General features: G+C 43.2%; 1 protein-coding gene across 1 annotated transcript in view; it reads right to left on the bottom strand.

Moving 5' to 3' along the window:
• PHACTR1 (phosphatase and actin regulator 1) overlaps positions 1 to 15,746 on the bottom strand; it is a 362,855-nt gene extending 347,109 nt beyond the window's left edge. Inside the window, exon 1 of the mRNA XM_076330546.1 lies at positions 15,515 to 15,746. The gene's annotated coding sequence lies outside the window, so the exon portion shown is untranslated. The remainder of the gene's footprint in view (positions 1 to 15,514) is intronic.
• Between the last annotated feature and the right edge of the window lie 478 nt (positions 15,747 to 16,224).

Raw genomic sequence — 16,224 nt, 5'->3', positions numbered from 1 at the left:
GTTAAATGAAAAAAAAAAACCAAACCCCACAGTTTGGAGAAGGAAGGAAATTTGAGGGAAGGGGTAGGAAACTCTAAGGAGCCCAGAGCCAAGAATCTGGAAATAGGAAAGGCTCTTTAGAGGAGAAGACAATACAGAAGGAAGACTACTACCCAGCAAGGTAGATGAGAGCTTGAACTGATATTTGCTACTATTTGTAGACTCACTCCCAGATGTAGCAATAAAATAAACACTTACCTACCTCACTAAATCAGCTTCATGATGCACCCAAGAAATCCTGCTTCTGCTTAGTCAGAAAAGGACACGTGAAATCTTGCTCACATGTTTGACTAACCCGAGATCAAGTTGCTAAATTGCTTAGCTAACAGAAGAGGCAAAATCTTCAGGAACTGTACCTGCCCTGCTCCTGTAACAGACTAGCTAAGGGCAACCCATTCTGATCGGGTGGAGACCATTTCCCCCTCACACGGGGAATCCGCAGGGCTCTGACCATACGTGGGTAGCCTCATTCAGGCTGGGCTCACTGTGCTTCATGGCAGCTGACAGCCTTTGAAAGGTTAGGGGTTGCTTAGAGGCCAACTAAGGGGAAAAGGAAAACCAACATATGCTGCACCCGCAGTAAGTGTCTTCCCACTACATCCCAAGGTTGCACATTTGGTTTCCTCAAGTCAGGAAAAGAAGGGAGGTTTGGCCCTGCACCACTCCCTGGGGAAAGGCTGCTCTGCCAGCCTGCCTCTGACTCACTGTTGTGACACTCGGTATTAAAGCTTAGGTAGTTTGAAGATCAGTGGAACAGAGGCATTTAAAAACCCTGTTATTTCACCTGTACCTTTGATTTTTAAATAGCTGTGCTAATTCAAAAAGGTTCATCGTTATTTACCACATCAGCCCCCTGAATATACTGAGAATTGTTCCAAGTTATTGTAACCCTCCTTTTTAAAGTTGATTTAAGCCATTACAGTCTATCACATAAATCCTTAGTTCGTGGATTATTGACCTGGTAGGCCCAAACAGCTCCATCTGTCCATTTAAATGGGCACGAATGCTGTGAGTGTTTATTGCTTTCAATCCTATTATTTGTAAAGTGCTTTCTTCCTCTGTCTCTGTGTAAGTACGTTCGGTATTCAGGGACAATTTATTGCTGAGTTCTTGTCTAAACTCTTTTAATTATAGGGCTTTCCAGGGCAAACTGCCCACATACAGTAGCATAAGTGTACCGCTACTTGACTTGAGAAATGAAGCTGTTGACTTAGAGCCAGCCCTCAGGAGTGATGTAAAAGTTGACAGACTGGAGGAACATTTGAAAGTGAAAAGGACTCCCTTTTGAAATGTTGATATGAATCCAGTCTTAGTTAATGACGCTTTTATAGCCATAGAGAAAGTTACTTTCAGATATCTACTCCAAGTGGTTCTTATGAATGAGCTAAATGGATGCTCTAAGGGACATTTGTTGAAGTGAAAACAGGAATAAAATAGTTTATTACCTGTTGGTACGGGTCAGGGGTCAGGGTGAGAGTATGCAGAGAAAACCAGGCATTTTTCATTAGTCAGTATTTGTCGGTCAAATCATTTACAAAGACTGAGTTAATCATCTTGACGTGTTGAGTCAAATAATTTCTGATGGAAGTATTAAAGTGCTATAAAAAGGTTCGCTGTGCAAGGAAGCCTGTTCTGCGCCACAGGTATTCTACACACAGAGTTATTACTGTTAGGCAATGTACTGAAAAAGCTGGAGAACTAATACAAAGACAGAAGTCTGCAAAATTTGGCTGCCACCTCAGCCTGATGGATTTCATTGCTGCAGTTTTGTCCTCTTCTTCCTATGGGTGAGCCACTCCACCTGCTGCCAGCGGGCCAGGCCACGCAGAACGTGTGGGTGTACCTTCCCAGTATGCAGAAGGCTTTGCCTCTGACATGGCTGGCTTCTGTTTGCAAGAAGAATTAGCGGAAAAGAGAAATTTTAGCAAGTCAGTCCTGAATAATATTCAAAAATCTTACAGATACTAAAAAAATACCTTACAGATGATCTGTGATAGCTTTTGTATACATAAATAGAGATGTCTTAGGTCTGACACTTGGAAGAGAGCGGTTTGTATCCTGCTCAGGCTCTTTTCAAGGAGCTTCATGGTTTTGATGCAGAGCTAAATATAACTTATGTATGCACTGGACACACGGTTGTTTTTTCAGGGATGGGGAAACTCAGGGAAGTGGGAGGATATTTTTTGCAAGCTACATTTTTGGGAAAGAAATGTCAGGTGCCAGGACCTTCTCAAATCCAGAGCTAAGGCCAAACTGAGAGTGAAACTGTTGAATACATTTGATCATACTGTTTCGTATATGATGGTGTTAATGTAAGTATACTTGTGTGAATAGACACACACAGCCCAGTCCACTTACTGCTTTTTTTTTGCTTACGTAAGTGATTTCATACATTTCTTTAAGTCATCTGGATCCTCTGACCCATTCTTGGGTCTTTGACACACTGTAGGATTTACACAATGCCAGTGACAAAATCTTGTCCTAAGCAGAAAGCTTGCATGAAATATTTCTTCCCTGAAGTGAAAGTAATTAACTTTTTTCTAAAAATGTCCCACTTACAGCAGTTAAATTTATTGCATCCTAGGCGATCACACTTTGTTTTGTCAGCGAGAAATGTGGTGGCCTTTGAAGACAGTCCACCTAGCAGGTTTTAGGAGGGAGCAGCAGCCTCCCTGGCTGAAGCAATTTGAAATTCTGCTGTTACACAAATTCAGAGCAAAAGTTTGAAGTATTTAGGAAACTTTCACTCCCCCTTTGGCATCAAACTGAACAGTTATTTTTGAGGATGAGCACATGTAATCCTGCCATGCTGGATACTCAGCCTAATGGAAAAAGAGAGTGATCCAGATGTTCAGCTGCACCTTGGGCAACTGTTTTAGCAACACTTGTGAAATGCTGATATGCTTGAAGATATGGAAGACAGTGATAAAGAGCATCTGCAACATTAAAAATTAAAGTTTTGCTCTCTGAGATGTAAGCAGAGCACTACCTTGCATTCTGCATATAGCATATCCTTAAGCTTTAGGATGACGTCTAGAATTTCAAGTGAATATTGGTTTCCTTACTGTATAGTATTAACTAGCATTTTTATCCTACAGAAGTGGCAGCTGAGCATCTGATAGAGGAGCATCTAGGAAATAAATGTGTGTATATGTATTTTATTTTTTTATATATAGTATGTACATATACACACACACTAAAACTGCGTGTAACCAATTCTGGCCACAGTCACCCTAGGTACCAATAGAATATGTTTATCCCTGAGATATTTCTATGAAAAATCAGTAAATTTATGACAGCATTATGTTTGTCCCACCTTAGTCTCATCGAGCTGCTGAGATGAAATTACCCAAAGCTCTTTTGTAAGTGGAGGGAAGTGGGCCCTCTGCACACGAGCACAACCTCTCCACCAGGGAAAGGAAACTGGGCTCACTAAAGAAAGCTCAGCTCCATCACCCTGAATGAACGTGGAGCCAGAAGGGAATCTCTCAAATGCTTACTGTTACTGCTCTAACGTTTCAGTCACCAGGAGGAGGGAAGTTTTGGTATATTACTGGAAGCTATTCATTTTACGAACTGTACTGATAATGTGGCTTATATTCCACTTGGCAACTAAATTAGATGCTGAGTTTATATTCACAGTAATGAGGTTTATCTAGTTAGGCTATAAAATTGAACTTATTAATTGGGCACTAGCAAAGACAGGTTTTGAACAAGTTTTTTAGCTATTTTAATAGCTAGGACACTGTTTTAGTGATGACTAATATTGTCTTAAGAATCTGATCCAATGAATTATGGAGGCTGAGAGAATACAATCACTGCTGTAATATTTTAAGAAAGCAGTCCACATTATACTGAAGGCATGTAAACTGACCTGTTTCTGTGAAAGCCACTCTTCTGCCACTTGGTTTGATAGGCTAATAAAAAGAAGGGACATACTGTAGTTGATTATAAGCTTTTAGATCTTACATTTCAGGAGACCGAAATGTAAGGGGTAAGACAGTACACATTTCTTCATAGGAAACTTTGGTCCTTACACGGATTCATGTTGTATTCTTATGATAAAGGGTATGAAACAAAATAAAGTGCTATACATAAGTCTTTCATCATGAAACAGAGCAATAAAAATTTAGAAGGTTATCAGGTTATGAAGTTGATAGTTATAGTCTCAAAGCATACCACTAACTGGGAACATTACATAGTACAAGTCTCATTGCCACCTGGAATTCTTTTAAGCTATACAGTAGTTATCTTACATCATTTAAAGGGGAAAGAATGATGAATGCTCAATTAATTGTAAAATCAAAAACACAGAGAAGAAACTTCTGACTATTGCAATATGCTCATATGAATGATCTTCATGGCTGCATAATTAATTTTAACATGATATAGCCAGTTGTGCAATAAACCAGTTCTGGAGGATGGGCTAGTTCTGCTAAAACTTTATTAAAAATTTCATCCTGAGCCAGGTGGGAAGACTGAGGCCAGTCAAATCCATTAAAACCCGTGGGATGTGGTCACAGTGTTTGAATCTTAAAGCGATTCAAAGTAGAAGTGACTGTGAATAAGCACCGGGGTGTTCGGGGAACCCTAGCCAGACTGGTAGGGGGGTTTCATATACTGGGATGGATTCTGCAGCACCTAGCTCCAGTGAACCTTAACCTCGGTGAAGGTATGCTGGCGGTCTGGTGGCTGGGCAAGTTTGGCAGCCTGGGATGTACACACTTTCTCAGTTCAGGGCTCTCTCTCCTCTTTTCTGGTGAATTTGGCTGCCAGCGCAGAGTAAGGCAACTCCTGGGGTGGCTGAAGGGTGCAGGCCACCTCCTGGTCCTCCATGCACCACTGGAAAGGTGCAAAAACTCTGCGGGGTTCCAGCTGACCCCAAATCACAGAGCCAAAGCCATGCTCTGGCCTGATCTCTGCTCCTAGCATGTGGGCAGAATGTGATGGAGAACAAAACATGCAGAGGAGTTTTAGCAGGAGGACTTCAGCTGGCCTTGTACATTCTTTGTGCCGGGTAGCTACTGTGAGTAGTCCTAGGACATAGTGATGAGTCTATGGAAGCCAAAACAGGCCCTTTTTCTCCAAATAACTCTGTTCTTTCTTTTTTTTTTTTTTAAAAATCAGTAAAGGCTATACAAGTAAACTCAGCATGACTGAACAGAGCTTGCTTTTTAAGCAGTGAAGGCCAACACACTGTTCTGAAATCACAGTGAATATCAAATACCTGACAAATTAATGGTGTCTCCAGATGCTGAGAAGAAATGACATAGAGGAGCATAGATTATCTGATAAATATCTAGATCAATCCCAAATGGTCCCAAAGGAGGAACATGGTCTAGCTTATGAGGACTTTATTGTGTTGCCTTCTACTCCCTCAAGAGATGTGGCTGCCTATGAGCTCTGCAAATAAAGAGCACTGTTTGCAGAAAGGATCCTTCTTTTAGCTCTGCAGCAGCTGTAAATGCTGAGAGTGATCAAGCTCTTGTTCACCTCTTAGACACCAGAAAACCTTTGTGGCAGAACTGTCATAAAGCTTTATGTTTATATAGCACCTATAGGACAGCTTGTCAGAAGAGGCCTCTGTGTGATTCCCTAATAAAAATAATGAGTGAATAATCATTGGCAACATACATGCAAATTGGCTTTCCAAAGCATGGAGCCATAAGACAAAGTTTATCAATCAAGGGCGCCAAAGCAATTGTGAGCAGTCCCCAGAGACTGAGTCCTCCAAGAGTGCATGAAATCAATCTGGCAGCCTGTGAAATATATAGTCCAGTTGCCTACATCTGTACAAATATTCACCATCTCACCATGGAGGCACTAAGGAATGCAGATTAAAAGGTCTGTTTCGGACTGAAATAGTCACTCTGCAGTGAGAAGCCAAGTAGAGGCTGATCATTATTTTATCTGTGCTGAACAACATGTGTAAGCAAATCACACTTAATTATGACAAAATACCATCAACAACATGACAGTCTCCTGTTGTGTGCTGGGGCATTTGGCACACAGCGCTGCCGAGTCGGATGTTTGTTCCCTTTCTGATGCTTGGTGTTTGTGTTTTGCCTGTTGCTTTGACTCACACTCTTGCTTCAATAAAGGCTTGTTATACTGTCGTTGTGTACAGTGTTCACTGATTTATGCCAGAGGATTGAACTCCAGTAGCCAGAGTCTCAGCTTCGTTCCTTACTGCAGGGGCTGTTCCCTGCCAGAAGCTCTTTCCATTCCCTGGGAAGAGAAATGAACCCAACCAGCAATATCCCTGAAGGAGAGGGATATACACACTACTGCAATGGAAGGCAGGTGGAGATCCCTCCTCAGGAGAGGGGAAGGTCAGTTTGCCTTGAGAACTTGCTAGCAACCTCATCTGTCAGACTTAGCTTTTGACACTCATGGCCTGGACTTGCTAGGGAGTTTTGCACCATTGCTAAATCACGTGTGCCGTTTGGGGGACTGATGGTCTGTTCCTGTTTTAACCTTGCCAACAAGAGCCTTTCTGTTGACTTTGGCGGGAGATGGCAAAAGCTGCGAGAGTAAAGGCTGAACTCACCATGTAAGGAGGTGCTGTACGGCAAGTGAGATGATCTCATCCTGTTTGACTAGTCTAAACCAAATGCAGATGAACTCCAGAGGTTTTTGAAGCTTATAAAACCAAGGGAGAATCACTAGTCAGAATAAATGGCTTCAGCTTTTAAGTTGCTTGCTTTGCAAAGCAATCCTGGCTGGTTATCCTGCATACGGATAAAGCTAAACAAATGGGCAGCACAACTGCAGATTAAATCTGGTACTGACAAATATGATGTAGTTCACAGGGAAAGTCACAAGAATGACTAAACACTGCTAACAGTGTTAAAGCTGCATATTCACAATTTTCATTGCAGGTGTAACTACTGCCCACAAAAAAGAGTATGCTGTACATACTTAGCAACTGGTCCTGGAGAAGCAAGCCAGTCCTGAATATCTTCCAAGGCTTTGCAAGTGTTTGAAGATACAGGTCCATCTACCTGATGAAGCCATCAGAAAGCACGGGATTAATAAATACAAATTCTGTCTGGGTTTCCCCTTTTTCTGATCAGAAATTTTGTTTGGATGCAAACCTGCTTGTGGCACCGGACTTGGATTTCTACGCTTCTGGCAGCCCATCTCGAGGAGCAGGACAAATAACCATGGCACACACATGCATCAGCTCTGTAGCAGAGGCGCTGGTATGAGCAGATGTGCGGCAGGGTTTAAGTGCAATGGAGTGCAGCGTTTAAGGCCTTAAACTTTCGGAGGGCTGAAGGATGCAAAGGGGATCTGGTGGCACAGGTGATGGGCAGGCAGCGAATCCCCATCGCCGCCCTGATGGGGAGTGTGTGCTGTACCCCAGTGATGCCAGAGTGAGGGCATACAGACCCTTTGCACCTTGCATCTTTGGTTTTGAGGTCAAGCTACTGGAGATTTGAGTGGAACTAAAGGGAAGATTGAAAAGCAAAGCGACACATGAAGTATTTTTCACGCAGCGATGCTGTGTAAGGCGAGAACAAAGGCTGCTGCCTTTCCAACAAGGCACTGAGCCCTCTAGAGGCAGCTGCAACCAAAGCAATCCCTACCATGACGGTGCGTCATGGAGGGATAGCCCAACCTGGTGTCCCAGGCCTTTGCACCCTCTCCGAGCCCCCGCTCCCCCTCCCACAGCCCTTCCCTGCATCCCTGGCACCCACCCCCGGTCCCTGATAGCTACTCCCGCATTAGCCAGTAGGCTGGAGATGTCCTGGGGGAAAGGAGATGCAGCTGGGCACAGAGACAGCTGCGTTTTTTCTTTATCAAGCCACTTAAAAAATGTTTGCAAACCATCTGCTAGTACATTATGTATAGACCATTGAGCAGTCCTCATCCTACCTGGCATTTCTTTAAAGATGTGGCAAGAATTGAGCAAAACAGCTTTTCTCAGCTACCCAGTAATCCTTTCACAGTCAAACTATGTGCAAGGTGAATCTAATCGCAGTTAATCTCAGTCCTGTTAAGAGTCATTAAGTGCAGCATGCATAACCTCCTCTGCAATGACCAGGGCATTGCCTCCCCCTTGGCGTTTCCCCCAAGGCAGCGATGAGGGAGGGAAAAGCAAGGGAAAACTACTGGGGAGCAGTGCAGGATGACAAGCAGGCTGCAGAGCAGGTTCAAACATAAAAGGTGATTAATTTCTTACTGTTAGTGAGTTAATTAAAAACATAGACTCCTGCCCTTTCTATCCTGGGAAAGCAGTGGATGCTGTGGGTATGATGTGATTTTTACTGGGCCGGTTTTCCAAGGGCTGCCGGAGCAGTGAGGCTGACTCGTCTTTGGCTCCTCTCTGTCCCAGGTGAAGCAGCAGGCAGGAAGTCCCGGCGTGCAGCATCTCCGCAGCAGGTGCCGTGGCCACGTGCTGGTTGCGTTTTACCGCTCTTGCTTCATTTTCAAGGATTTGGAACTTATCAAAAGCAGCAGTTTACTATACAAGAACAGTTGTTCAGGTGTTGAAAAAACCCTCCAGGCACTTTTGTACGCCTGTCTTAACAAGACAGCATAAAACCTTTCTGCAGTCCTCCTCAGGAATAAGTTATGTCCTGGTCGTGTGGGTTCAGCTCGGTCCAGAAAAGTGCCCTGCATCTTTTCTCTGCTTTTTCTTCAAAGCTCTGGGTGATTCCTACCTATCTGCTATCAAACCACAATTTCTCCACGAGGGGAATCTTTCCTTTTACTCCCTGTTTTCTCAAAGAAACCACCCTGTAAGCTCAGCGGCAAGGGCTTAACACCTTAAGCCCCTCGAGACGATATTTGTGGTATTAATTGCTGAATGAGCTTGCTCCAGCTTTCTGCAGGATACAATAGCAAAATGGTTCCAGCGGTTTCTCTGCTGAAACAGCTAAGTCTAGCACTAGCATTTCCTCTGTCCTTACTTTTCTTGACTAGATCTTAATTAAAAACCTATTAAAAATCCATACTTTGATTAAGAGACAGTGATAATTTGAAATGTAGTTAATTTCTCCACACCACTGCCAGGTTCACCCATCCATCTCAGACAAAGAAAAAAGAAAAAAGAAAAAAAGCTACAATGTTACACAGAATTAGAAAAAAACCCAAACACCTTATATGAGTCTCTCGCAGGATATTTGTGGGATGATATGGAAAAATGCATGTATAAGTCTTTTCTTTTCACTTTAATTTATTGTGCCCATTATTTTTAAATAAAGGTGTGATGGCTGATTTGATTCAAGAAAGAATATATGTTAGCTAGCCCTCACCTGGCTGCTTTTGGAGAGTAATCAGGGGAGGTGTTCTTGATTTTTTTTTTCCCCCCTCTCCAAATGGAGGCAAGTATTAGATGCATATGTTCTCAAAAAGAATGCAAACATATGCTTTCATTTTATCTCTTTGTTAATATTTGTTTTGGTAAACTGATAAGACTTTTGGAATCAGCATTTTTAAGTGACATAAGACTACAGCTTCATGCTTGGGCTGATACGTTAGCAAGGCAGGGGAGGGACTATTTATTCTTGGAAGTCTGTGACAGAATTGATGTAAAGCCTAAAAAAGACATGTTTCTTTTATAAAGATGCTGTTGCTGTGTAAGCAACAGTCCACACATTTCATCTGCTTGTTATGTTGTTGGTCTCTCATGAGCTACAAACCCCCACTGCTGTAAGCAGTAGTAACAGCAATCCCTAGCCCACTAGCATGAGATCCCTAAATACTTGTAATGCGCCTAGTCCTAAACTGAAAAACACATAACTGGCTGATTTTTTCAGTTTGATTTTAAACTTTCAGCCAACAGAAACCTTGGTTTCCTGCATGCATTTTTTGGGGTAGAAAGCTCCAATTTAGTTAATGCCATCTTAAAGGAACCAAAAATTTACTTTTTACCCTTGACTTTGTCTTTCAGGCTGCAGAACTCTAAAGATCAGGATTTGTTTTTGTCAGGATGAAGAGTAGAAAAGAATATCTTGTTTTTTGTCAAGCAATTAATCATAGAATCATAGAATAGTTTGGGTTGGAAGGGACCTCTAAAGGTCATCTAGTCCAACCCCCCTGCCGTGGGCAGGGACATCTTCAACTAGATCAGGTTGCTCAGAGCCCCGTCCAACCTGACCTTGAATGTTTCCAGGGATGGGGCATCCACCACCTCTCTGGGCAACCTGTGCCAGTGTTTCACCACCCTCAGCATAAAAAATTTCTTTTTTCTTCCTTATATCTAGATTCCCTTGCCTCCTTTGAGAGCTCAGCCTTTGGTGGCTGCAGCAGGGTCAGACACATGACTGCATCATAAGCCTTTTGGACCAGCCCATCAGGAGGGAAGGAACATGACTTGGAAGGGGCCACTGTCTTCCTCTGAAAGAATCCTGGCATTTTAACCTGTCTTTGGGTGCCATTTTGCAATAGGATGAAGAGCTCTTGCCCTTCCTCTTTGTAATTAGAGAGAGATGAGGTTTGATGCCTTTCTTTTGGCCAATATACTGGTAGCTCTTTGGGGCTCAGGGAAGGAATTTTGCCCTTGTCATGACTGTCTGGTCAGTGCTGAGGTTTCATTGTTTTTTCTTAATGCAGATATCTAGTAAGTAAAATTTATAATTTGTATTATTAAAGCTGGCTGGTGCCTCGCAGAAGGGACTGGTTTCCCAGCAGACTGGCTTTTAAAGGGCAAGAGTTGCACAGACACAAAATGTTTTTCTTACATTGAGTCAAAATTTCCCATGTTTCAGCTTGTGTCTGTTGCCTCTTGCCCTTCCAGCATGCAATGCCAAGAAGAGTCTTGTTCAGTATTTGCAGACAGCAGGTCTCCCCTCCACCTTCTCTCCTTTTGGCTGAACATACCCAGCTCCCTCAGCTTCTCCTTATACATTATGTGCTCCACAGCATCTTGGCTAGACTAGCTCCAGAGTGTCAACATCTATCTTGTAGTATAGAGGCCAAAAGTGGATATAGCACCCCCGTTGTGGTCTCACAACTGCAGAGTAGAGGGAAATAATCACTTCTTCACTCTTGCTAATGCAGCCCGGGATGCTGTTGGCCTTCCTTGCTGCAAGGGTGCATTGCTGGCTCCTGGTCAACTTGGTGTCCACCAGGACCTCCAGGCCTTATTTGCAAATCTGCTTTCCAGCGAGTCAGACCTCAGCCTGTACTGTGCGTGGGGTTATTTCTCACCAGAGCAGGGCTTGGTGTTTCACTTTGTTGAACTTCATGAGGTTCATCTCGGCCCATTTCTCCAGCCTGCTCTCCAGCATATTGGCTGCTTTCCTGTTTTGACATCATCTGAAAACTTGCAGAGAGCGCACTCATTCCCCTCATCCAGTCCCTTAGTAAAGACACTAAACAATATTGGTCCCAGTATGGATCTCTGAGGGACTCTGCAGGTAGTGCCATTTGGACTTCATACCCATGGTCACCACCCTTGGAGCCTGACGGTTCATGTGATTTTCCACCCAGCTTTTTGTCCCCTCATTCAGTCCACCTCTCACCAATTTCTTTATAAATTCCATTTCCAGAAGAAGGTGTGGAATAAGTTAGGACTTAAAATAACCATTTGGGTTCTGAACAAAATGTTTTTATTGGCTTGAGCAATAAGTAAATACATAAATTGTGGTGGCAACTTATGCCAAAAACTTGTTTTGTAGATTGTGAAATTGCTGCCGGTTTGCCCAGAGGTCTGCCAAATAACTGGCAGAAAATCAAGAATATTGGGAGATGGAGAGGACCTCCTATAGGCTGGCTGTTGGAAGGAAACTTACATAATACCTATGTCAGACTAAGGCTTGATCTAGTAATTTTAAAAACATTAAGCTCATTCAAAAGATAATGAGTCCATGAGCTAGTCCCTGGATGTCAAGCTATCACTATTATTTGAGATATACCTGCCAAATATGTATAAACAGTATTGTTACTGTCTTTAGTAACCATTTGTAGATAATTCCCTGCAGCGTATGTGCATTATTGCTTAATTCTTGGAAACATAAGGTCTTTTTCCTCTGATTTGATTTGTAGTAATTAGTTTAACTGTTCCTTTTCTAAGAGTGCCTGCTGTAATTATCTCTCCGTGGTAAGCTGGGAAAAAGGATGACCACAGAAATCAAGTGATACTAAGGAAAGATATAAAAATTAAAAATTACAAAACCATCAAGAAAAGTTCCTCATAACTTATTTCTTCCAGAATATTTCAGAATTATTTTTAACTCCCTTGGATGTTACTCTTGCTGGTGTCTCTGTATTATATATAGAATCAACACTTTCAGAAAAGGGACTCATGATTTTAGACGCCACTATTTTGTGTGCACAAAGTACGACATTTTACTGGAGGCTGCTCATCAAAAGGTGATACTTATCACTCTCTAGCAACTATTTGTACTCCCAGATTCCACAGACAGTTTGAAAATAGTGGTTACATATCCCTTCTGGTTCATGGAGTCCCAGCTACTGAGATCGTAAGTGGGGCTGTTACCCTATGTCCATGCATTAGGCACTTACAGTGGTGCTGGGGATGTTCAGTAAACACACATCTGACTTTTCTCTTTGGCTGAAGTGTTTCCAGACACTGAAGAAGCCAGGCTCTGAACTTCAGAGACATTTAGGATGATTTAAATGGGAATCAGGAGCCTGCCTTCGTGTGCTTGGGCTCTATGCAATATGAGTAGGATGAACAGTTCCAGGTCCTCTAAGGCTTACTGTGCCCTGCAAGGGGCCCCATGGTGGAGGTCCCCAAACTGCCCAGCTTGGAAAGACCAGTGCGGCACGCTGCATCTCCGCTTGCCCACCTGCACCTTCCTTCAATCCAGTGCAGGGTGCATGGGGGAGCATCATCCAGCCACCTCTTGACTCGGCATGCAGCTGGGATGTGGCTGGGGGACTCATCTGGGATTTAGGATTCAAGGGAGCACCACAGACAGCATCTGTTGCCCAGTGCAGACACAGCTGAACAAAACTAATTGGTAAGTCTGGAGCAGGCTAAGAAACTTATGAAGATTGGAAATGTACTAAAACCCAAACATAAAAAGGGAAGGAGCATGAAGTTAGTCAGGCAGACCTTTTCAAATTTCAAAGACACATCCCTACCTCACCAGCAGTGGATGGGTGGATTTCCACTCCCCCCCCCCCCGGGCTTAAACTAGATGCACCGATACATGTTAATTTTCTGCAGTGAAAAAGATGGGGCAATAACAGACCCAGAACCTAAAGATAGCTGCTTCTACACTTAGTTACTATGTAATGCAGCTTGATGATGGTTGCCAGAGAAACCCATTTATGCTGTTGAATAAGGTTGTGCTGTTCCTGCTTTATCCGCTCCCACATAATGAACTTTTTAAAAAGTGAAGGTTTAGTATAGAATTGAACTATGGGGAATGCGCTGCATACAGAAGCAGTAAGTGTTCGGATGTCAGCATTGTATGTGTACTTTTCCATCGTGGGGCACAGTGAAATAGCCCAAGGTATCTCTCTATAGTGCTAGAGAACAGCAGCGTTGTTAGCTCGGCCTGAGCTCTTCTGTCTCAGATGTAGGGGTGAGTGAGGAGAGGCACTTTCACAACACACTCAGCAAAACTTTTGCCCATCTCTTGAGTCCAGCAAGGGCTGAACTTTTTAACAGTTACGAGGTGTTGGATTACTTCATGACTGCATAGCTTTTCATAGTCACGGGTCTGCCAAGAACTAGAAGCAGACAAGCCAATGAACCACGTGAACTGAAAGCACCACCTGTGGCCACCTATGGCCTTGGACTCTCCCTCCTTCTAGGAGCTGCAACCTAGACCAACTAGGCTGACAGTAGATCAAGACAGCAATATCTGTATTAAACAGTGGGACCTGTGCATTAAGATTCAATAAGGCTGCCAAGGGCACAAGGGAAATGGGCTAGAGCTGGCCTGCGGACGGGCAGGAGCTCTGCAGCCTGGGCGGCAGATGACTTTGGTAGGATAAAAATACAGGGCTACAAAATCATGAGCCTTGCAGAGCAGGCATATAGGGGTTGAATAACTGTTCAGTCTCCTCTGGTATGAGAAGTAGGGTCCATAAATAATTCTGGTTTCCAGGTTTCAACTAGGCCTCCTCCCTCTCTTCATGTCTTGTCCAAAGGAGCATAGCACCACTCAACTGATTCTTCACCTTTTCCTGGGCTATTTCTGCAAAGGTTGTGCTTCACTTGTGCAGTTATTTGGTCACTGGAACCAACCTCCTCTACCTCATAGCCTTGTCTACAGGGAATGGATTTTCATGTTGGGCTGTGAACTGAGTAATGTCTGTTACTCTCGGTCAAGATGAAGAGCAAAAATGCAGTCCTCTGATACTTGCTCTCTGTAAAGCCCTTTAATTAGCCCTGTGAACTTTTATGAGGCTGGGGGCCTTATAGACTTTTAAAAGGAAGCACACAGAGTATTTCCCTTGGGATTTCCCCTTTAACTCTGGAATTAGCTCAGTCATTACTTATTGATTAATCAGGGCATTAGTCTTGTAACAAAGGTTTCAGCAAAGCATTGAACAGGGAAGGAACTACACTGAAAAGCAACAAGGCTGAAAATATGGCCACAGAAAATAAAAAGCATTGATCTCCAGAAATATTGGCCCTGGCTGGGGAACAGCAGAGCCATGGAAAAAGATGACATGGCTTCAGCTCACAGCAGAAGCTCCACTTTGATAAGATGGGAAAAATAAGTCAGAGAGGGGAGTGATGGTGAACCAGTGAAAGCACTGGGGAAAAAAAAAGAAATTAGGAAATATCATGCACACCTGAAGCCAAACTGCTAAGCAGAGAGTGCAAAGTCCCCTAGATGATTTGTATGCTGTGCTTAGAAACCACTCACAGCTGGGCAGGAGATCAATACTACAGTGACAATTAGATATAAAGTAGAAGGAGAATGGTATGGAAACACCACAACCACATTGCTAGAAATACGTGAACATGAAGAATGGAGGTGGAAATAATATTTTGAGAGCTCAATACTGGAATTTTCTCCCCCCCAGTAAAACTGGCCTTATTTCTTCTGAAAGGTGTCTTCAAGGCTTTTTAAAATAGCCTCAGACATTTCCCTTGCTGCTGGTCTAATGTTTCCTCTCATTTCTTTCCCTGTGCTTAGGATCTCCCCGTGACTCCCTTTATTGGTTAAACATATGGAAGACGACCTTTGATTTTCACATATTTTCTTTCTCACAGGACTCATATTTTAAAACCTGCTGACACAGTGCCGATCTGGGTGCTTGTTTCATACTCTTTGCTGCCTGAAATACCTAAGACAGTAAATAACATCTTTTTTTCGTTCCTCCTTCACACAATGACTTCTGCAATAAGACCCTCATACTTCATTAGAGTTGCTAGGCACTGCTGTAGTGCTGGTAATTATAATAAAGAACAACGCACAATCCCAGAACACGTTTCAAAGTCCTTCTCACCTCAGCAAATACATGCAGACATGCAGAAATACATCGAGAGGTTTACCCCTACCCAGTGCAGTTTCCTAGCTTAGAAAAATCCTACCTTCAGCATCTTTTTATTATTGTCGTCTTGATTACTGTGGCTTTCATTACCGAATTTCTTTCTTCAAGGTTTCAGAAGTCAGTGGTAAATAGCACTTTTCTTGTAACTTTCTGGCTCTCATCTTTGTGAGCAGGCAGGAGTTGTTCTCTTTCAATTTACAAAAGGTTTCCATAGGCTTGCTGCTCTACCTACACATTTGGGAAACATAGCAGGGAGAGGGATACTGCTGAAGCACAAGATCCATTAGCAATCGTTTCCCTTGCAAGGGCATGAGGAAACGTGATTCTCTACATGATGTTGATCACAAATAAATTCCCAGGTCTCCCTTTGGCAGAGGGGAGAGACACCGTATGACTCTCAGCTTTGCTGTCTCTTGCTATCGCTGTAACTAGATTTAACCACTGCCAAGTTTTAGACAAATCTTTCAGCAAGTGCCAGCAAAAGGGGTTGGTTGTAACGAGGGCTCTAATTCTGTTTTCACAATGGTGAAATAAAACAGGAGCACGTCTCAGCCTGGGAAGCCTCTAAGAGCAATACCTGTGGCTTTGCCCTAAACTCCAGGTAAGGACTTCTGAGGTTTTGGGTCAGCCAAAATTTGACTGTGGCATGACAGAGGGGTCATGGCCGCTGGCTCCTCTAGAAAATAAATGGGGGAATCCATCCTGTACCAGTCAAATAACAAGCACGGTTTGCTTCCCCTCTGTGCCAGC

The sequence above is a fragment of the Aptenodytes patagonicus genome, chromosome 2, assembly GCF_965638725.1.
Source record: "Aptenodytes patagonicus chromosome 2, bAptPat1.pri.cur, whole genome shotgun sequence".
NCBI lineage: Eukaryota > Metazoa > Chordata > Aves > Sphenisciformes > Spheniscidae > Aptenodytes > Aptenodytes patagonicus.
Note: the sequence above shows the minus strand (reverse complement) of the source record. Positions and strands in the feature narration are given on the sequence as shown.